This window comes from Corvus hawaiiensis, assembly GCF_020740725.1.
Source record: "Corvus hawaiiensis isolate bCorHaw1 chromosome 31 unlocalized genomic scaffold, bCorHaw1.pri.cur SUPER_31a, whole genome shotgun sequence".
Lineage (NCBI taxonomy): Eukaryota > Metazoa > Chordata > Aves > Passeriformes > Corvidae > Corvus > Corvus hawaiiensis.
Window position 1 is genome coordinate 123,865 of NW_025963246.1, and position 20,906 is coordinate 144,770.

The following is a 20,906-nucleotide window of genomic DNA, read 5'->3' on the forward strand; positions in this document are numbered from 1 at the left end:
CAACTGGTGGGAGGGTTTTTGGGCTGAATCGTGATGGTTTGGGGTTTTTATGGACATAAAAGCCCCGGAGACTCCCAGAGATGGACCTGGTCAGGAGGAACCCGCAGCCCAAGGCACTCAGCCCTTGTTTTTCCCCCCAGCCCAGGATTTGTCATTCCCAAGGCGTGGCCGGATGGAGGAGGAGGAAAAGCCCCGGAGATCCCCCCGAGGAGGGGCTGCAAACGCAGCCAGAGAGATCCAAGGAGGAAAGAGCCCCCCTGGGCCAGGAAGGCGTCCGGAGATCCAGGCAGAGCTCAGAGGTGGGGGAGAAGGCTCAGGGCGGGGAGCAGCCCCACAAGTGCTTGGAGTGTGGGAAGGGCTTCGGAAGCAACTCCCAGCTGAGCCAGCATCAGAGGATGCACACTGGGGAAAAGCCCTACGAGTGTGGGGAGTGTGGGATGTCCTTCGGCTGGAGCGCCTGCCTGAGGATACACCAGAGGATCCACGCTGGGGAAAAAGCTCTACAAGTGCTTGGAATGTGGGATGGGCTTCAGAAACAGCTCCATCCTGATTAAACACCAGAGGATCCACTTTGGAGAGAGGCCCTACGAGTGTGGGGAGTGTGGGAAGAGATTCAGAATCAGCTCCAGCCTGACTGAACACCAGAGGATCCACACGGGGGAGAGGCCCTACGAGTGTGGGGAGTGTGGGAAGGGCTTCAGGACCAGTGCCTTCCTGAGGGCACACCAGAGGATCCACACTGGGAAAAGCCCTACAAGTGCTTGGAATGTGGGATGGGCTTCAGAAACAGCTCCAAGCTGCTGGGACACCAGAGCACTCACACTGGGGAATGGCCCCACAACTGCTGGGAATGTGGGAAAGGCTTCAGCTACAAATTCCAGCTGATGGAACACCGGAGCATCCACACTGGGGAACGGCGCTACAAGTGTGAGGAGTGTGGGAAGGGGCTTCAGCCGGAGCTCCGACCTGAGGGCACACCAGAGGATCCACACTGGGGAGAGGCCCTACGAGTGTGGGGAGTGTGGGAAGAGGTTTCAGAGCAGCTCCCTCCTCCTCAAACATGGGCGCGTTCACACGGATGAGAGGCCCTTCCGCTGCCCCGACTGCAGGATGGGCTTCAAGCACAGCTCCAGCTCAGCAGGCACCGGCGCATCCACACCGGGGAGAGGCCCTACGAGTGTCCCGATTGCGGGAAGAGCTTCTCACAGATCTCTCATTTGGCCCGACACCACCGGAGCCATCGGTAAGGGCAGCCCCGCGAGTGCCCCGAGTGCGGGAAGAGCTTCGTGCGCTGCTCCAGCTCCATCCCCCGTGGGAGGGTCGGCGCTGGATGATCCCCAGTGACCCCCGTGGTGCAGAGCCCTGGTGACCCCCGTTCCGGGTGATCCGCGCTGGGTGGGGGGAAGGTGTTGGAGAGATTTCTTTGCCTTCTCCTTGTTCTGCTGGGATTTGGTTGGGAGAAAATTCCCTCCGTGTGCCCAGGCTGGGTCTGGTGTGTGCCCGTGCCAGATTAAAGGGTTCAAATCATTGTACCCGTGCAAGTATAAGATACTGAAGCAGTCAAGGAGAGCCTGTGCATGCCTAGGGGAGAAAGGTGCAAAGAGAAAGTGCAAAGGGAGGAAGATTGTGGCAGCTGGGGGGTGATGGGGGTCGGGAGGAATTTTTGTTACCTGTTCTGGTTCTTATCTGTTTCCCAATAAAGCTTCCCAGTTCGGCCCGGTGCCGTTTATTAAGGACTTGGGGGCGACCGCGATTGGCAGGGGCAGAAGCCGGGGATGGATCGGGGAATGGGGACCCCCCGTGTGTCCCCCCCGTGTCACCCCGCTCTGGGGGGGCCTTGGGAGGCAGCTGAACCCCACCCCGGCACCCAGCGAAGCCCAAAAGGCGCCGGGACCCCCCTGAGCCGCCAGGGGACTTTGGGGAGGGGGCGCGTGGGGGGCGCCCAGAGCCCAGCGCTGCCCCAGCCCGGCCTGGCCCGGCTCCATCCCGGCTCCTCCCGCGGGGTGCGGCGGCGTCGGGAAAAGGGGGGGCCAAGGGCGGGCGCTGGGCCCGGGGGGAGCAGGAGAAGGGATGGAGGAGGAGCAGGAGGAGGAGGAGGGGTGAGGAAGGAGCGGGAGAAGGGCGGAGAGAAGAGGAGAAGCAGGCGGGATTAGGAAGGAGGAGGAGCGGGAGGAGCCGGGCTGGAGGCGGAGGCGGGGGAGGAGGAGCGGGAGGAAGAGGAGCGAGAGAGGAAGAGGAGGAGCAGGAAGAGGAAAAGCAGCAGGGGAAGCGCGGGGTCGGCGGCCGCTGTGTCCGCCGCGGCGCCGGGAGCATCCCGCAGGTGAGCGGGGAGGGGGAGCTCGGCCCAAATCCCTCGGGGGTTGCCCCAAAGCTTGGGGGTCGCCGTCGTTTTCAGGCTCGGGCAGGAAGGGGCGGGTGAGCAGCAGGGCCTCGGGGTAGGGCACGTCCGGGGCGGCTCTGGGGGTGCGCCCCCGCTCTCGGGGGGCTTCTGGCTCAGCAGCAGCAGCAGCGTCGTGAGGGTGCGGCCGGAGCCCTCGGAGGTGAGCTGGGCGGGCCCCCGGGTCGGGGGGTTTAGGGGAGGGTGTTTGGGGGAGGCTTGGGAGGTTCTGGGGTTGTTTATGTGGGGATTGAGGGTTTTTTGGGGGGGGATTTTTAGGGGTAACTGGGTTATTTTGGTGGTGACTTAAAGGGGGTGTGGGGTTTGTGGCGATTTTAGTGGTTGGAGGAGGGGTTATGGGGGTTTGGGGCGGGTTGTTTTTGGTGTCTGACAATGTGGCAGCGCCCGTAGATTGGAATTGGTCTCTGTCTGGCAGTCCGGTTTGGGATCACTATATGGCAGCCCTCATTGATTGGAATCGAACCATTTCTGGCATCCCGTTTGCGGTCACTATTTGGCAGCCTCCGTTGACTGTAGGAGTTCACTTTTCGGCAGCTCCCCCCACAGTGTCTATTTGGCAGCTCTACTGACTTTTGTGGATCCATTACTGGCAGCCCCCCCCCAGACTCATTATTTGGCACCCCATTGATTGTAACGGGTCCTTTTTTGGGGTTGGGGTGCCTGAAGGAGCAGCCCCAGTGTGCTGGGGTGTTTGGGGGTCTTTGGGGAGGTTTGTGGTAAGTGCAGGACCAGCCCCAGCGCGTTGTGGTGTCTCGGGGTGCAGAGCACCTTTTTCCCCTCATGTTTCCCGCCCTTTTTCCCCTCAGGTTTCCCGCCCTTTTTCCCCTCACGTTTCCCGCTCTTTTTTCCTCACGTTTCCAGCCCTTTTTTCCCCCTCACGTTTCCCACCCTTTTTTCCCTCAGAAGCTCACCCCAAATCCCTCGGGGGGTCCCTGAGCAGCGTTTTTCTTTGGGGGATGTTTGGAGCTCGCAGCTTCCAGGATGGAGCCCCAAATCTCTTTGTGGGTCCCTGGCAGGGTTTCATTTTGGCACAGGGGCGATGTTTGGATCCTTTGGGACCCCAAAGCTGAGCCGCAAATGGCGCTTTGGGGGATATTTTGGGGGCTCCGTGCCGGTGCCTGGGTGGGAGGGGGACATCGGTCTTGGGGTCCCCCGGGAGAGCGGTGGAGGGGAACGCCGGGAGCCTCGGGATGGGGTGAGGGGGAGAGGGGCGATCCCGGAGCTGGGGGACCCCCGGCAGCCCGGAGAGGGGGAGAGCCTGGATAAGGGGGGATCCCTGGGATTGCTGGAAGCCCGGAGCAGAGAACCAGGGGAGAAGGGACCCCTGGGAGCCCCAAAAACCCCCCGGATCATCCCTGAGCGGGACCGCGGAGAGGGGGAAGCCCAGGAGCCGTGGGACCCCGATGAGGCCAGGGAAAGGAGAGTCCCAGGACCCCAAAGTGGAGAGATCAGAGAGGGGCAACTGGTGGGAGGGTTTTTGGGCTGAATCGTGGTGGTTTGGGGTTTTTATGGACATAAAAGCCCCGGAGACTCCCAGAGATGGACCTGGTCAGGAGGAACCTGCAGCCCAAGGCACTCAGCCCTTGTTTTTCCCCCCCAGCCCAGGATTTGTCATTCCCAAGGCGTGGCCGGATGGAGGAGGAGGAAAAGCCCCGGAGATCCCCCCCGAGGAGGGGCTGCAAACGCAGCCCAGAGAGATCCAAGGAGGAAAGAGCCCCCCTGGGCCAGGAAGGCGTCCGGAGATCCAGGCAGAGCTCAGAGGTGGGGGAGAAGGCTCAGGGCGGGGAGCAGCCCCACAAGTGCTTGGAGTGTGGGAAGGGCTTCAGGTGGATCTGCAAGCTGAGGAAACACCAGAGGATCCACACCGAAGACTGGCCCCACAAGTGCTTGGAGTGTGGGAAGAGGTTCGGAAATAACTCCCAGCTGAGCCAGCATCAGAGGATGCACACTGGGGAAAAGCCCTACGAGTGTGGGGAGTGTGGGAAGAGCTTCAGCTCCAGCTCCAACCTGGTCATCCACCAGAGGATCCACACCGGAGAGAGGCCCTACGAGTGTGGGGACTGTGGGAAGGGCTTCAGAGACAGCTCCTCCCTGGTCAGCCACCAGAGGATCCACACTGGAGAGAGGCCCTACGAGTGTGGGGAATGTGGGAAGAGCTTCAGCTACAGCTCCAGCCTGACTGAACACCAGAGGATCCACACGGGAGAGAGGCCCTACGAGTGTGGGGAGTGCGGGAAGAGCTTCCGCTACAGCTCCAGCCTGACTGAACACCAGAGGATCCACACGGGAGATAGACCCTACGAGTGTGGGGAATGTGGGAAGAGCTTCGGAATCAGCTCCAAGCTGCTCAGGCACCAGAGGATCCACAGTGGGGAAAAGCCCTATGAGTGTGGGGAGTGTGGGATGTCCTTCGGCCGGAGCACCCGCCTGAGGATACACCAGAGGATCCACACTGGGGAACGGCCCTACAAGTGTGGGGAATGTGGGAAGAGCTTCAGGACCAGCGCTCACCTGAGGGAACATCAGAGGATCCACACCGGGGAAAAGCCCTACAAGTGCAGCGAGTGTGGGAAGAGCTTCAGACTGAGATCTACCTGGGTCACCCACCAGAGGATCCACACTGGGGAAAAAGCCCTACAAGTGCTTGGAATGTGGGATGGGCTTCAGAGACAGCTCCAAGCTGCTGGGACACCAGAGCACTCACACTGGGGAATGGCCCCACAACTGCTGGGAATGTGGGAAAGGCTTCAGCTACAAATGCCAGCAGATTAAACACCGGAGGATCCACACTGGGGAACGGCGCTACAAGTGTGAGGAGTGTGGGAAGGGCTTCAGCCGGAGCTCCGACCTGAGGGCACACCAGGGGATCCACACTGGGGAAAAGCCCTACGAGTGTGGGGAGTGTGGGAAGAGGTTTCAGAGCAGCTCCCTCCTCCTCAAACATGGGCGCGTTCACACGGATGAGAGGCCCTTCCGCTGCCCCGACTGCAGGATGGGCTTCAAGCACAGCTCCAGCCTCAGCAGGCACCGGCGCATCCACACCGGGGAGAGGCCCTACGAGTGTCCCGATTGCGGGAAGAGCTTCTCACAGATCTCTCATTTGGCCCGACACCACCAGAGCCATCGGTAAGGGCAGCCCCGCGAGTGCCCCGAGTGCGGGGAAGAGCTTCGTGCGCTGCTCCAGCTCCATCCCCCGTGGGAGGATCGGCGTTGGATGATCCCCAGTGACCCCCGTGGGGCAGAGCCCTGGTGACCCCCGTTCCGGGTGATCCGCGCTGGGTGGGGGGAAGGTGTTGGAGAGATTTCTTTGCCTTCTCCTTGTGCTGCTGGGATTTGGTTGGGAGAAAATTCCCTCCGTGTGCCCAGGCTGGGTCTGGTGTGCCCGTGCCAGATTAAAGGGTTCAAATCATTGTACCCGTGCAAGTATAAGATACTGAAGCAGTCAAGGAGAGCCTGTGCATGCCTAGGGGAGAAAGGTGCAAAGAGAAAGTGCAAAGGGAGGAAGATTGTGGCAGCTGGGGGGGTGATGGGGGTCGGGAGGAATTTTTGTTACCTGTTCTGGTTCTTATCTGTTCCCAATAAAGCTTCCCAGTTCGGCCCGGTGCCGTTTATTGTTGGGCAGTGGGGAAGGACTTGGGGGCGACCGCGATTGGCAGGGGCAGAAGCCGGGGATGGATCGGGAATGGGGACCCCCGTGTGTCCCCCCCCGTGTCACCCCGCTCTGGGGGGGCCTTGGGAGGCAGCTGAACCCCACCCCGGCACCCAGCGAAGCCCAAAAGGCGCCGGGACCCCCCTGAGCCGCCAGGGGAATTTGGGGAGGGGGGCGCGTGGGGGGCGCCCAGAGCCCAGCGCTGCCCCAGCCCGGCCTGGGCCGGCTCCATCCCGGCTCCTCCCGCGGGGTGCGGCGGCGTCGGGAAAAGGGGGGGCCAAGGGCGGGCGCTGGGCCCGGGGGGAGCAGGAGAAGGGATGGAGGAGGAGCAGGAGGAGGAGGAGGGGTGAGGAAGGAGCGGGAGAAGGGCGGAGAGAAGAGGAGAAGCAGGCGGGATTAGGAAGGAGGAGGAGCGGGAGGAGCCGGGCTGGAGGCGGAGGCGGGGGAGGAGGAGCGGGAGGAAGAGGAGCGAGAGAGGAAGAGGAGGAGCAGGAAGAGGAAAAGCAGCAGGGGAAGCGCGGGGTCGGCGGCCGCTGTGTCCGCCGCGGCGCCGGGAGCATCCCGCAGGTGAGCGGGGAGGGGGAGCTCGGCCCAAATCCCTCGGGGGTTGCCCCAAAGCTTGGGGTCGCCGTCGTTTTCAGGCTCGGGCAGGAAGGGGCGGGTGAGCAGCAGGGCCTCGGGGTAGGGCACGTCCGGGGCGGCTCTGGGGGTGCGCCCCCGCTCTCGGGGGGCTTCTGGCTCAGCAGCAGCAGCAGCGTCGTGAGGGTGCGGCCGGAGCCCTCGGAGGTGAGCTGGGCGGGCCCCCGGGTCGGGGGGTTTAGGGGAGGGGGTTTGGGGGAGGCTTGGGAGGTTCTGGGGTTGTTTATGTGGGGATTGAGGGTTTTTTTGGGGGGGATTTTTAGGGGTAACTGGGTTATTTTGGTGGTGACTTAAAGGGGGTGTGGGGTTTGTGGCGATTTTAGTGGTTGGAGGAGGGGTTATGGGGGTTTGGGGCGGGTTGTTTTTGGTGTCTGACAATGTGGCAGCGCCCGTAGATTGGAATTGGTCTCTGTCTGGCAGTCCGGTTTGGGATCACTATATGGCAGCCCTCATTGATTGGAATCGAACCATTTCTGGCATCCCGTTTGCGGTCACTATTTGGCAGCCTCCGTTGACTGTAGGAGTTCACTTTTCGGCAGCTCCCCCCACAGTGTCTATTTGGCAGCTCTACTGACTTTTGTGGATCCATTACTGGCAGCCCCCCCCCAGACTCATTATTTGGCATCCCATTGATTGTAACGGGTCCTTTTTTGGGTTTGGGATGCCTGAAGGAGCAGCCCCAGTGTGCTGGGGTGTTTGGGGGGCTTTGGGGAGGTTTGTGGTACGTGCAGGACCAGCCCCAGCACGTTGTGGTGTCTCGGGGTGCAGAGCACCTTTTTCCCCTCAGGTTTCCCGCCCTTTTTCCCCTCACGTTTCCCGCCCTTTTTCCCCTCACGTTTCGCGCTCTTTTTTTTCCTCACGTTTCCCGCCCTTTTTCCCCTCACGTTTCCCGCCCTTTTCCCCTCACGTTTCCCGCCCTTTTTCCCCTCACGTTTCCCGCCCTTTTCCCCTCACGTTTCCCGCCCTTTTTCCCCTCACGTTTCCCGCCCTTTTTGCCCCTCACGTTTCCCGCCCTTTTTTCCGTCAGAAGTTCACCTCAAATCCCTCGGGGGGTTCCCAAGCAGCGTTTTTCTTTTGGGGGATGTTTGGAGCTCGCAGCTTCCAGGATGGAGCCCCAAATCTCTTTGTGGGTCCCTGGCAGGGTTTCATTTTGGCACGGGGGCGATGTTTGGATCCTTTGGGACCCCAAAGCTGAGCCGCAAATGGCGCTTTGGGGGATATTTTGGGGGCTCCGTGCCGGTGCCTGGGTGGGAGGGGGACATCGGTCTTGGGGTCCCCCGGGAGAGCGGTGGAGGGGAACGCCGGGAGCCCCGGGATGGGGTGAGGGGAGAGGGGCGATCCCGGAGCTGGGGGACCCCCGGCAGCCCGGAGAGGGGGAGAGCCTGGATAAGGGAGGACCCCTGGGATTGCTGGAAGCCCGGAGCAGAGAACCAGGGGAGAAGGGACCCCTGGGAGCCCCAAAACCCCCCGATCATCCCTGAGCAGGACCGCGGAGAGGGGGAAGCCCAGGAGCCGTGGGACCCCGATGAGGCCAGGGAAAGGAGAGTCCCAGGACCCCAAAGTGGAGAGATCAGAGAGGGGCAACTGGTGGGAGGGTTTTTTGGGCTGAATCGTGGTGGTTTGGGGTTTTTATGGACATAAAAGCCCCGGAGACTCCCAGAGATGGACCTGGTCAGGAGGAACCCGCAGCCCAAGGCACTCAGCCCTTGTTTTTCCCCCCAGACCAGGATTTGTCATTCCCAAGGCGTGGCCGGATGGAGGAGGAGGAAAAGCCCCGGAGTTCCCCCCCGAGGAGGGGCTGCAAACGCAGCCCAGAGAGATCCAAGGAGGAAAGGGCCCCCCTGGGCCAGGAAGGCGTCCGGAGATCCAGGCAGAGCTCAGAGGTGGGGGAGAAGGCTCAGGGCGGGGAGCAGCCCCACAAGTGCTTGGAGTGTGGGAAGGGCTTCAGGTGGATCTGCAAGCTGAGGAAACACCAGAGGATCCACACCGAAGACTGGCCCCACAAGTGCTTGGAGTGTGGGAAGAGGTTCGGAAATAACTCCCAGCTGAGCCAGCATCAGAGGATGCACACTGGGGAAAAGCCCTACGAGTGTGGGGAGTGTGGGAAGAGCTTCAGCTCCAGCTCCAACCTGGTCATCCACCAGAGGATCCACACCGGAGAGAGGCCCTACGAGTGTGGAGAGTGTGGGAAGGGCTTCAGAGACAGCTCCTCCCTGGTCAGCCACCAGAGGATCCACACTGGAGAGAGGCCCTACGAGTGTGGGGAGTGTGGGAAGAGCTTCAGCTACAGCTCCAGCCTGACTGAACACCAGAGGATCCACACGGGAGAGAGGCCCTACGAGTGTGGGGAGTGTGGGAAGAGCTTCCGCTACAGCTCCAGCCTGACTGAACACCAGAGGATCCACACGGGAGATAGACCCTACGAGTGTGGGGAGTGTGGGAAGAGCTTCGGAATCAGCTCCAAGCTGCTCAGGCACCAGAGGATCCACAGTGGGGAAAAGCCCTATGAGTGTGGGGAGTGTGGGATGTCCTTCGGCCGGAGCACCCGCCTGAAGATACACCAGAGGATCCACACTGGGGAACGGCCCTACAAGTGTGGGGAATGTGGGAAGAGCTTCAGGACCAGTGCTCACCTGAGGGAACATCAGAGGATCCACACCGGGGAAAAGCCCTACAAGTGCAGCGAGTGTGGGAAGAGCTTCAGACTGAGTTCTAACTGGGTCACCCACCAGAGGATCCACACTGGGGAAAAGCCCTACAAGTGCTTGGAATGTGGGATGGGCTTCAGAGACAGCTCCAAGCTGCTGGGACACCAGAGCACTCACACTGGGGAATGGCCCCACAACTGCTGGGAATGTGGGAAAGGCTTCAGCTACAAATGCCAGCTGATTAAACACCGGAGGATCCACACCGGGGAACGGCGCTACAAGTGTGAGGAGTGTGGGAAGGGCTTCAGCCGGAGCTCCGACCTGAGGGCACACCAGGGGATCCACACTGGGGAAAAGCCCTACGAGTGTGGGGAGTGTGGGAAGAGGTTTCAGAGCAGCTCCCTCCTCCTCAAACATGGGCGCGTTCACACGGATGAGAGGCCCTTCCGCTGCCCCGACTGCAGGATGGGCTTCAAGCACAGCTCCAGCCTCAGCAGGCACCGGCGCATCCACAGCGGGGAGAGGCCCTACGAGTGTCCCGATTGCGGGAAGAGCTTCTCACAGATCTCTCATTTGGCCCGACACCACCAGAGCCATCGGTAAGGGCAGCCCCGCGAGTGCCCCGAGTGCGGGAAGAGCTTCGTGCGCTGCTCCAGCTCCATCCCCCGTGGGAGGATCGGCGTTGGATGATCCCCAGTGACCCCCGTGGGGCAGAGCCCTGGTGACCCCCGTTCCGGGTGATCCGCGCTGGGTGGGGGGAAGGCGTTGGAGAGATTTCTTTGCCTTCTCCTTGTGCTGCTGGGATTTGGTTGGGAGAAAATTCCCTCCGTGTGCCCAGGCTGGGTCTGGTGTGCCCGTGCCAGTTGAAAGGGTTCAAATCATTGTACCCGTGCAAGTATAAGATACTGAAGCTGTCAAGGAGAGCCTGTGCATGCCTAGGGGAGAAAGGTGCAAAGAGAAAGTGCAAAGGGAGGAAGATTGTGGCAGCTGGGGGGTGATGGGGGTCGGGAGGAATTTTTGTTACCTGTTCTGGTTCTTATCTGTTCCCAATAAAGCTTCCCAGTTCGGCCCGGTGCCGTTTATTGTTGGGCAGTGGGGAAGGACTTGGGGGCGACCGCGATTGGCAGGGGCAGAAGCCGGGGATGGATGGGGAATGGGGACCCCCGTGTGTCCCCCCCGTGTCACCCCGCTCTGGGGGGGCCTTGGGAGGCAGCTGAACCCCACCCCGGCACCCAGCGAAGCCCAAAAGGCGCCGGGACCCCCCTGAGCCGCCAGGGGAATTTGGGGAGGGGGCGCGTGGGGGGCGCCCAGAGCCCAGCGCTGCCCCAGCCCGGCCTGGGCCGGCTCCATCCCGGCTCCTCCCGCGGGGTGCGGCGGCGTCGGGAAAAGGGGGGGCCAAGGGCGGGCGCTAGGCCCGGGGGGAACAGGAGAAGGGATGGAGGAGGAGCAGGAGGAGGAGGAGGAGGAGGAGGGGTGAGGAAGGAGCGGGAGAAGGGCGGAGAGAAGAGGAGAAGCAGGCGGGATTAGGAAGGAGGAGGAGCGGGAGGAGCCGGGCTGGAGGCGGAGGCGGGGGAGGAGGAGCGGGAGGAAGAGGAGCGAGAGAGGAAGAGGAGGAGCAGGAAGAGGAAAAGCAGCAGGGGAAGCGCGGGGTCGGCGGCCGCTGTGTCCGCCGCGGCGCCGGGAGCATCCCGCAGGTGAGCGGGGAGGGGGAGCTCGGCCCAAATCCCTCGGGGGTTGCCCCAAAGCTTGGGGTCGCCGTCGTTTTCAGGCTCGGGCAGGAAGGGGCGGGTGAGCAGCAGGGCCTCGGGGTAGGGCACGTCCGGGGCGGCTCTGGGGGTGCGCCCCCGCTCTCGGGGGGCTTCTGGCTCAGCAGCAGCAGCAGCGTCGTGAGGGTGCGGCCGGAGCCCTCGGAGGTGAGCTGGGCGCGCCCCCGGGTCGGGGGGTTTAGGGGAGGGGGTTTGGGGGAGGCTTGGGAGGTTGTGGGGTTGTTTATGTGGGGATTGAGGGTTTTTTTGGGGGTGATTTTTAGGCGTAACTGGGTTATTTTGGTGGTGACTTAAAGGGGGTGTGGGGTTAGTGGCGATTTTAGTGGTTGGAGGAGGGGTTATGGGGGTTTGGGGCGGGTTGTTTTTGGTGTCTGACAATGTGGCAGCGCCCGTAGATTGGAATTGGTCTCTTTCTGGCAGTCCGGTTTGGGATCACTATATGGCAGCCCTCATTGATTGGAATCGAACCATTTCTGGCATCCCGTTTGCGGTCACTATTTGGCAGCCTCCGTTGACTGTAGGAGTTCACTTTTCGGCAGCTCCCCCCACAGTGTCTATTTGGCAGCTCTACTGACTTTTGTGGATCCATTACTGGCAGCCCCCCCCCAGACTCATTATTTGGCATCCCATTGATTGTAACGGGTCCTTTTTTGGGGTTGGGGTGCCTGAAGGAGCAGCCCCAGTGTGCTGGGGTGTTTGGGGGGCTTTGGGGAGGTTTGTGGTACGTGCAGGACCAGCCCCAGCGCGTTGTGGTGTCTCGGGGTGCAGAGCACCTTTTTCCCCTCACGTTTCCCGCTCTTTTTTTTCCTCACGTTTCCCGCCCTTTTTCCCCTCACGTTTCCCGCCCTTTTTCCCCTCACGTTTCCCGCTCTTTTTTTTCCTCACGTTTCCCGCCCTTTTTCCCCTCACGTTTCCCGCCCTTTTCCCCTCACGTTTCCCGCCCTTTTTCCCCTCACGTTTCCCGCCCTTTTCTCCCCTCACGTTTCCCACCCTTTTTGCCCCTCACGTTTCCCGCCCTTTTTTCCCTCAGAAGCTCACCCCAAATCCCTCGGGGGGTTCCCAAGCAGCGTTTTTCTTTGGGGGATGTTTGGAGCTCGCAGCTTCCAGGATGGAGCCCCAAATCTCTTTGTGGGTCCCTGGCAGGGTTTCATTTTGGCACGGGGGCGATGTTTGGATCCTTTGGGACCCCAAAGCTGAGCCGCAAATGGCGCTTTGGGGGATATTTTGGGGGCTCCGTGCCGGTGCCTGGGTGGGAGGGGGACATCGGTCTTGGGGTCCCCCAGGAGAGCGGTGGAGGGGAACGCCGGGAGCCCCGGGATGGGGTGAGGGGAGAGGGGCGATCCCGGAGCTGGGGGACCCCCGGCAGCCCGGAGAGGGGGAGAGCCTGGATAAGGGGGGATCCCTGGGATTGCTGGAAGCCCAGAGCAGAGAACCAGGGGAGAAGGGACCCCTGGGAGCCCCAAAACCCCCCGGATCATCCCTGAGCGGGACCGCGGAGAGGGGGAAGCCCAGGAGCTGTGGGACCCCGATGAGGCCAGGGAAAGGAGAGTCCCAGGACCCCAAAGTGGAGAGATCAGAGAGGGGCAACTGGTGGGAGGGTTTTTTGGGCTGAATCGTGGTGGTTTGGGGTTTTCATGGACATAAAAGCCCCGGAGACTCCCAGAGATGGACCTGGTCAGGAGGAACCTGCAGCCCAAGGCACTCAGCCCTTGTTTTTCCCCCCAGCCCAGGATTTGTCATTCCCAAGGCGTGGCCGGATAGAGGAGGAGGAAAAGCCCCGGAGTTCCCCCCCGAGGAGGGGCTGCAAACGCAGCCCAGAGAGATCCAAGGAGGAAAGGGCCCCCCTGGGCCAGGAAGGCGTCCGGAGATCCAGGCAGAGCTCAGAGGTGGGGGAGAAGGCTCAGGGCGGGGAGCAGCCCCACAAGTGCTTGGAGTGTGGGAAGGGCTTCAGGTGGATCTGCAAGCTGAGGAAACACCAGAGGATCCACACCGAAGACTGGCCCCACAAGTGCTTGGAGTGTGGGAAGAGCTTCAGAAACAACTCCCAGCTGAGCCAGCATCAGAGGATGCACACTGGGGAAAAGCCCTACAAGTGTGGGGAGTGTGGGAAGAGCTTCAGCTCCAGCTCCAACCTGGTCATCCACCAGAGGATCCACACCGGAGAGAGGCCCTACGAGTGTGGAGAGTGTGGGAAGGGCTTCAGAGACAGCTCCTCCCTGGTCAGCCACCAGAGGATCCACACTGGAGAGAGGCCCTACGAGTGTGGGGAATGTGGGAAGAGCTTCAGCTACAGCTCCAGCCTGACTGAACACCAGAGGATCCACACGGGAGAGAGGCCCTACGAGTGTGGGGAGTGCGGGAAGAGCTTCCGCTACAGCTCCAGCCTGACTGAACACCAGAGGATCCACACGGGAGATAGACCCTACGAGTGTGGGGAGTGTGGGAAGAGCTTCGGAATCAGCTCCAAGCTGCTCAGGCACCAGAGGATCCACAGTGGGGAAAAGCCCTATGAGTGTGGGGAGTGTGGGATGTCCTTCGGCCGGAGCACCCGCCTGAGGATACACCAGAGGATCCACACTGGGGAACGGCCCTACAAGTGTGGGGAATGTGGGAAGAGCTTCAGGACCAGCGCTCACCTGAGGGAACATCAGAGGATCCACACCGGGGAAAAGCCCTACAAGTGCAGCGAGTGTGGGAAGAGCTTCAGACTGAGTTCTAACTGGGTCACCCACCAGAGGATCCACACTGGGGAAAAGCCCTACAAGTGCTTGGAATGTGGGATGGGCTTCAGAGACAGCTCCAAGCTGCTGGGACACCAGAGCACTCACACTGGGGAATGGCCCCACAACTGCTGGGAATGTGGGAAAGGCTTCAGCTACAAATTCCAGCTGATTAAACACTGGAGGATCCACACCGGGGAACGGCGCTACAAGTGTGAGGAGTGTGGGAAGGGCTTCAGCCGGAGCTCCGACCTGAGGGCACACCAGAGGATCCACACTGGGGAGAGGCCCTACGAGTGTGGGGAGTGTGGGAAGAGGTTTCAGAGCAGCTCCCTCCTCCTCAAACATGGGCGCGTTCACACGGATGAGAGGCCCTTCCGCTGCCCCGACTGCAGGATGGGCTTCAAGCACAGCTCCAGCCTCAGCAGGCACCGGCGTATCCACACCGGGGAGAGGCCCTACGAGTGTCCCGATTGCGGGAAGAGCTTCTCACAGATCTCTCATTTGGCCCGACACCACCAGAGCCATCGGTAAGGGCAGCCCCGCGAGTGCCCCGAGTGCGGGAAGAGCTTCGTGCGCTGCTCCAGCTCCATCCCCCGTGGGAGGATCGGCGTTGGATGATCCCCAGTGTCCCCCGTGGGGCAGAGCCCTGGTGACCCCTGTTCCGGGTGATCCGCACTGGGTGGGGGGAAGGTGTTGGAGAGATTTCTTTGCCTTCTCCTTGTGCTGCTGGGATTTGGTTGGGAGAAAATTCCCTCCGTGTGCCCAGGCTGGGTCTGGTGCGCCCGTGCCAGATTAAAGGGTTCAAATCATTGTACCCGTGCAAGTATAAGATACTGAAGCAGTCAAGGAGAGCCTGTGCATGCCTAGGGGAGAAAGGTGCAAAGAGAAAGTGCAAAGGGAGGAAGATTGTGGCAGCTGGGGGGTGATGGGGGTCGGGAGGAATTTTTGTTACCTGTTCTGGTTCTTATCTGTTCCCAATAAAGCTTCCCAGTTCGGCCCGGTGCCGTTTATTGTTGGGCAGTGGGGAAGGACTTGGGGGCGACCGCGATTGGCAGGGGCAGAAGCCGGGGATGGATGGGGAATGGGGACCCCCGTGTGTCCCCCCCGTGTCACCCCGCTCTGGGGGGGCCTTGGGAGGCAGCTGAACCCCACCCCGGCACCCAGCGAAGCCCAAAAGGCGCCGGGACCCCCCTGAGCCGCCAGGGGAATTTGGGGAGGGGGCGCGTGGGGGGCGCCCAGAGCCCAGCGCTGCCCCAGCCCGGCCTGGGCCGGCTCCATCCCGGCTCCTCCCGCGGGGTGCGGCGGCGTCGGGAAAAGGGGGGGCCAAGGGCGGGCGCTGGGCCCGGGGGGAGCAGGAGAAGGGATGGAGGAGGAGCAGGAGGAGGAGGAGGGGTGAGGAAGGAGCGGGAGAAGGGCGGAGAGAAGAGGAGAAGCAGGCGGGATTAGGAAAGAGGAGGAGCGGGAGGAGCCGGGCTGGAGGCGGAGGCGGGGGAGGAGGAGCGGGAGGAAGAGGAGCGAGAGAGGAAGAGGAGGAGCAGGAAGAGGAAAAGCAGCAGGGGAAGCGCGGGGTCGGCGGCCGCTGTGTCCGCCGCGGCGCCGGGAGCATCCCGCAGGTGAGCGGGGAGGGGGAGCTCGGCCCAAATCCCTCGGGGGTTGCCCCAAAGCTTGGGGTCGCCGTCGTTTTCAGGCTCGGGCAGGAAGGGGCGGGTGAGCAGCAGGGCCTCGGGGTAGGGCACGTCCGGGGCGGCTCTGGGGGTGCGCCCCCCGCTCTCGGGGGGCTTCTGGCTCAGCAGCAGCAGCAGCAGCGTCGTGAGGGTGCGGCCGGAGCCCTCGGAGGTGAGCTGGGCGGGCCCCCGGGTCGGGGGGTTTAGGGGAGGGGGTTTGGGGGAGGCTTGGGAGGTTCTGGGGTTGTTTATGTGGGGATTGAGGGTTTTTTTGGGGGTGATTTTTAGAGGTAACTGGGTTATTTTGGTGGTGACTTAAAGGGGGTGTGGGAGTTTGTGGCGATTTTAGTGGCTGGGGGAGGGGTTATGGGGGTTTGGGGTTGTTTTTGGTGTCTGACAATGTGGCAGTGCCCATAGATTGGAATTGATCCCTTTCTGGCCGGTCTTTTTTTTTTTGTGTGGATCAGTACTTGGCAGGCCTGTTTGCCTTGTTGTGGATCCATTTCTGGCATCCCGTTTGGGGTTATTATTTGGCATCCGCATTGCCTTTAATAGCTCTCTTTCTGGCAGCCCCCATTTGAATCAATATTTGGCAGCCCCCTGAAGTCACTATTTTGCAGCCCCCATTGACTATAACAGATCCCTTTCTGGCAGCCCCCCCAGACTCTTTATTTGGCACCCCATTGATTGTAACGGGTCCTTTTTTGGGGTTGGGGTACCTGAAGGAGCAGCCCCAGTGTGCTGGGGTGTTTGGGGGGGCTGTGGGAGGTTTGTGGTACGTGCAGGACCAGCCCCAGCGCGTTGTGGTGTCTCGGGGTGCAGAGCACCTTTTTCCCCTCACGTTTCCCGCCCTTTTTCCCCTCACGTTTCCAGCCCTTTTCTCCCCCTCACGTTTCCCGCCCTTTTTCCCCTCACGTTTCCCCGCCTTTTTTCCCATCGCGTTTCCCGCCCTTTTCTCCCCCTCACGTTTCCCACCCTTTTTCCCCCCTCACGTTTCCCGCCCATTTTCCCCTCACGTTTCCCGCCCTTTTTTCCCTCAGAAGCTCACCCCAAATCCCTCGGGGGGTCCCTAAGCAGCGTTTTCCTTTGGGGGATGTTTGGAGCTCGCAGCTTCCAGATGGAGCCCCCACCCAATCTCTTTGTGGGTCCCTGGCAGGGTTTCATTTTGGCACGGGGGCGATGTTTGGATCCTTTGGGACCCCAAAGCTGAGCCGCAAATGGCGCTTTGGGGGATATTTTGGGGGCTCCGTGCCAGTGCCTGGGTGGGAGGGGGACATTGGTCTTGGGGTCCCCCAGGAGAGCGGTGGAGGGGGAACGCCGGGAGCCCCGGGATGGGGTGAGGGGAGAGGGGCGATCCCGGAGCTGGGGGACCCCCTGGCAGCCCGGAGAGGGGGAGAGCCTGGATAAGGGAGGACCCCTGGGATTGCTGGAAGCCCGGAGCAGAGAACCAGGGGAGAAGGGACCCCTGGGAGCCCCAAAACCCCCCGATCATCCCTGAGCGGGACCATGGAGAGGGGGAAGCCCAGGAGCCGTGGGACCCCGATGAGGCCAGGGAAAGGAGAGTCCCAGGACCCCAAAGTGGAGAGATCAGAGAGGGGCAAACTGGTGGGAGGGTTTTTGGGCTGAATCGTGATGGTTTGGGGTTTTTATGGACATAAAAGCCCCGGAGACTCCCAGAGATGGACCTGGTCAGGAGGAACCCGCAGCCCAAGGCACTCAGCCCTTGTTTTTCCCCCCCAGCCCAGGATTTGTCATTCCCAAGGCGTGGCCGGATGGAGGAGGAGGAAAAGCCCCGGAGTTCCCCCCCGAGGAGGGGCTGCAAACGCAGCCCAGAGAGATCCAAGGAGGAAAGAGCCCCCCTGGGCCAGGAAGGCGTCCGGAGATCCAGGCAGAGCTCAGAGGTGGGGGGAGAAGGCTCAGGGCGGGGAGCAGCCCCACAAGTGCCTTGGAGTGTGGGAAGGGCTTCAGGTGGATCTGCAAGCTGAGGAAACACCAGAGGATCCACACCGAAGACTGGCCCCACAAGTGCTTGGAGTGTGGGAAGAGCTTCAGAAACAACTCCCAGCTGAGCCAGCATCAGAGGATCCACACTGGGGAAAAGCCCTACGAGTGTGGGGAGTGTGGGAAGAGCTTCAGCTCCAGCTCCCTGCTGATTAAACACCAGAGGATCCACACTGGGGAAAAGCCCTACAAGTGTGGGGAATGTGGGAAGAGCTTCAGCTCCAGCTCCAACCTCGTCAGCCACAAGAGGATCCACACCGGGGAATGGCCCTACAAGTGTGGGGGAGTGTGGGACGGGCTTCAGCCAGAGCTCCCACCTGGTCAGCCACCAGAGGATCCACACTGGAGAAAAAGCCCTTCGAGTGTGGGGAGTGTGGGAAGAGCTTCAGAATCAGCTCCAGCTTGATTAAACACCAGAGCATCCACAGCGGAGAGAGGCCCCACGAGTGTGGGGAATGTGGGAAGAGCTTCAGAGACAGCTCCAGCCTGAGTGAACACCAGAGGATCCACACTGGAGAGAGGCCCTACGAGTGTGGGGAGTGTGGGATGTCCTTTGGGCAGAGCTCCTACCTGAGGGTACACGAGAGGATCCACACCGGGGAAAAGCCCTACAAGTGTGGGGAGTGTGGGAAGAGCTTCAGGACCAACTCCTGTCTGATGCAGCACCAGAGGATCCACACTGGGGGAAAAGCCCTACAAGTGCAGCGAGTGTGGGAAGAGCTTCAGACTGAGATCTACCTGGGTCACCCACCAGGGAGGATCCACACTGGGGAAAAGCCCTACAAGTGCTTGGAATGTGGGATGGGCTTCAGAGACAGCTCCAAGCTGCTGGGACACCAGAGCACTCACACTGGGGAATGGCCCCACAACTGCTGGAATGTGGGAAAGGCTTCAGCTACAAATGCCAGCTGATTAAACACCGGAAGATCCACACCAGGTAATGGCGCTACAAGTGTGAGGAGTGTGGGAAGGGCTTCAGCCGGAGCTCCGACCTGAGGGCACACCAGAGGATCCACACTGGGGAGAGGCCCTACGAGTGTGGGGAGTGTGGGAAGAGGTTTCAGAGCAGCTCCCTCCTCCTCAAACATGGGCGCGTTCACACGGATGAGAGGCCCTTCCGCTGCCCCGACTGCAGGATGGGCTTCAAGCACAGCTCCAGCCTCAGCAGGCACCGGCGCATCCACACCGGGGAGAGGCCCTACGAGTGTCCCGATTGCGGGAAGAGCTTCTCACAGATCTCTCATTTGGCCCGACACCACCAGAGCCATCGGTAAGGGCAGCCCCGCGAGTGCCCCGAGTGCGGGAAGAGCTTCGTGCGCTGCTCCAGCTCCATCCCCCGTGGGAGGATCGGCGTTGGATGATCCCCAGTGACCCCCCGTGGGGCAGAGCCCTGGTGACCCCCGTTCCGGGTGATCCGCGCTGGGTGGGGGGAAGGTGTTGGAGAGATTTCTTTGCCTTCTCCTTGTTCTGCTGGGATTTGGTTGGGAGAAAATTCCCTCCGTGTGCCCAGGCTGGGTCTGGTGTGCCCGTGCCAGATTAAAGGGTTCAAATCATTGTACCCGTGCAAGTATAAGATACTGAAGCAGTCAAGGAGAGCCTGTGCATGCCTAGGGGAGAAAGGTGCAAAGAGAAAGTGCAAAGGGAGGAAGATTGTGGCAGCTGGGGGGTGATGGGGGTCGGGAGGAATTTTTGTTACCTGTTCTGGTTCTTATCTGTTCCCAATAAAGCTTCCCAGTTCGGCCCGGTGCCGTTTATTGTTGGGCAGTGGGGAAGGACTTGGGGGCGACCGCGATTGGCAGGGGCAGAAGCCGGGGATGGATGGGGAATGGGGACCCCCGTGTGTCCCCCCCGTGTCACCCCGCTCTGGGGGGGCCTTGGGAGGCAGCTGAACCCCACCCCGGCACCCAGCGAAGCCCAAAAGGCGCCGGGACCCCCCTGAGCCGCCAGGGGAATTTGGGGAGGGGGCGCGTGGGGGGCGCCCAGAGCCCAGCGCTGCCCCAGCCCGGCCTGGGCCGGCTCCATCCCGGCTCCTCCCGCGGGGTGCGGCGGCGTCGGGAAAAGGGGGGGCCAAGGGCGGGCGCTGGGCCCGGGGGGAGCAGGAGAAGGGATGGAGGAGGAGCAGGAGGAGGAGGAGGGGTGAGGAAGGAGCGGGAGAAGGGCGGAGAGAAGAGGAGAAGCAGGCGGGATTAGGAAGGAGGAGGAGCGGGAGGAGCCGGGCTGGAGGCGGAGGCGGGGGAGGAGGAGCGGGAGGAAGAGGAGCGAGAGAGGAAGAGGAGGAGCAGGAAGAGGAAAAGCAGCAGGGGAAGCGCGGGGTCGGCGGCCGCTGTGTCCGCCGCGGCGCCGGGAGCATCCCGCAGGTGAGCGGGGAGGGGGAGCTCGGCCCAAATCCCTCGGGGGTTGCCCCAAAGCTTGGGGTCGCCGTCGTTTTCAGGCTCGGGCAGGAAGGGGCGGGTGAGCAGCAGGGCCTCGGGGTAGGGCACGTCCGGGGCGGCTCTGGGGGTGCGCCCCCGCTCTCGGGGGGCTTCTGGCTCAGCAGCAGCAGCAGCAGCGTCGTGAGGGTGCGGCCGGAGCCCTCGGAGGTGAGCTGGGCGGGCCCCCGGGTCGGGGGGTTTAGGGGAGGGGGTTTGGAGGAGGCTTGGGAGGTTCTGGGGTTGTTTATGTGGGGATTGAGGGTTTTTTTGGGGGGGATTTTTAGGGGTAACTGGGTTCCTTTTGGTGGTGACTTAAAGGGGGTGTGGGGTTAGTGGCGATTTTAGTGGTTGGAGGAGGGGTTATGGGGGTTTGGGGCGGGTTGTTTTTGGTGTCTGACAATGTGGCAGCGCCCGTAGATTGGAATTGGTCTCTGTCTGGCAGTCCGGTTTGGGATCACTATATGGCAGCCCTCATTGATTGGAATCGAACCATTTCTGGCATCCCGTTTGCGGTCACTATTTGGCAGCCTCCGTTGACTGTAGGAGTTCACTTTTCGGCAGCTCCCCCCACAGTGTCTATTTGGCAGCTCTACTGACTTTTGTGGATCCATTACTGGCAGCCCCCCCCCAGACTCATTATTTGGCATCCCATTGATTGTAACGGGTCCTTTTTTGGGTTTGGGATGCCTGAAGGAGCAGCCCCAGTGTGCTGGGGTGTTTGGGGGGCTTTGGGGAGGTTTGTGGTACGTGCAGGACCAGCCCCAGCACGTTGTGGTGTCTCGGGGTGCAGAGCACCTTTTTCCCCTCAGGTTTCCCGCCCTTTTTCCCCTCACGTTTCCCGCCCTTTTTCCCCTCACGTTTCGCGCTCTTTTTTTTCCTCACGTTTCCCGCCCTTTTTCCCCTCACGTTTCCCGCCCTTTTCCCCTCACGTTTCCCGCCCTTTTTCCCCTCACGTTTCCCGCCCTTTTCCCCTCACGTTTCCCGCCCTTTTTCCCCTCACGTTTCCC

The 20,906-nt window shown here is 61.7% G+C and overlaps 2 pseudogenes; both read left to right on the forward strand.

The window, feature by feature from the left end:
* The first annotated feature begins 304 nt into the window (after positions 1 to 304).
* LOC125320607 lies at positions 305 to 12,842 on the forward strand (annotated as a pseudogene).
* On the forward strand, positions 12,629 to 18,798 carry LOC125320604 (annotated as a pseudogene).
* The last annotated feature ends 2,108 nt before the right edge of the window (positions 18,799 to 20,906 follow it).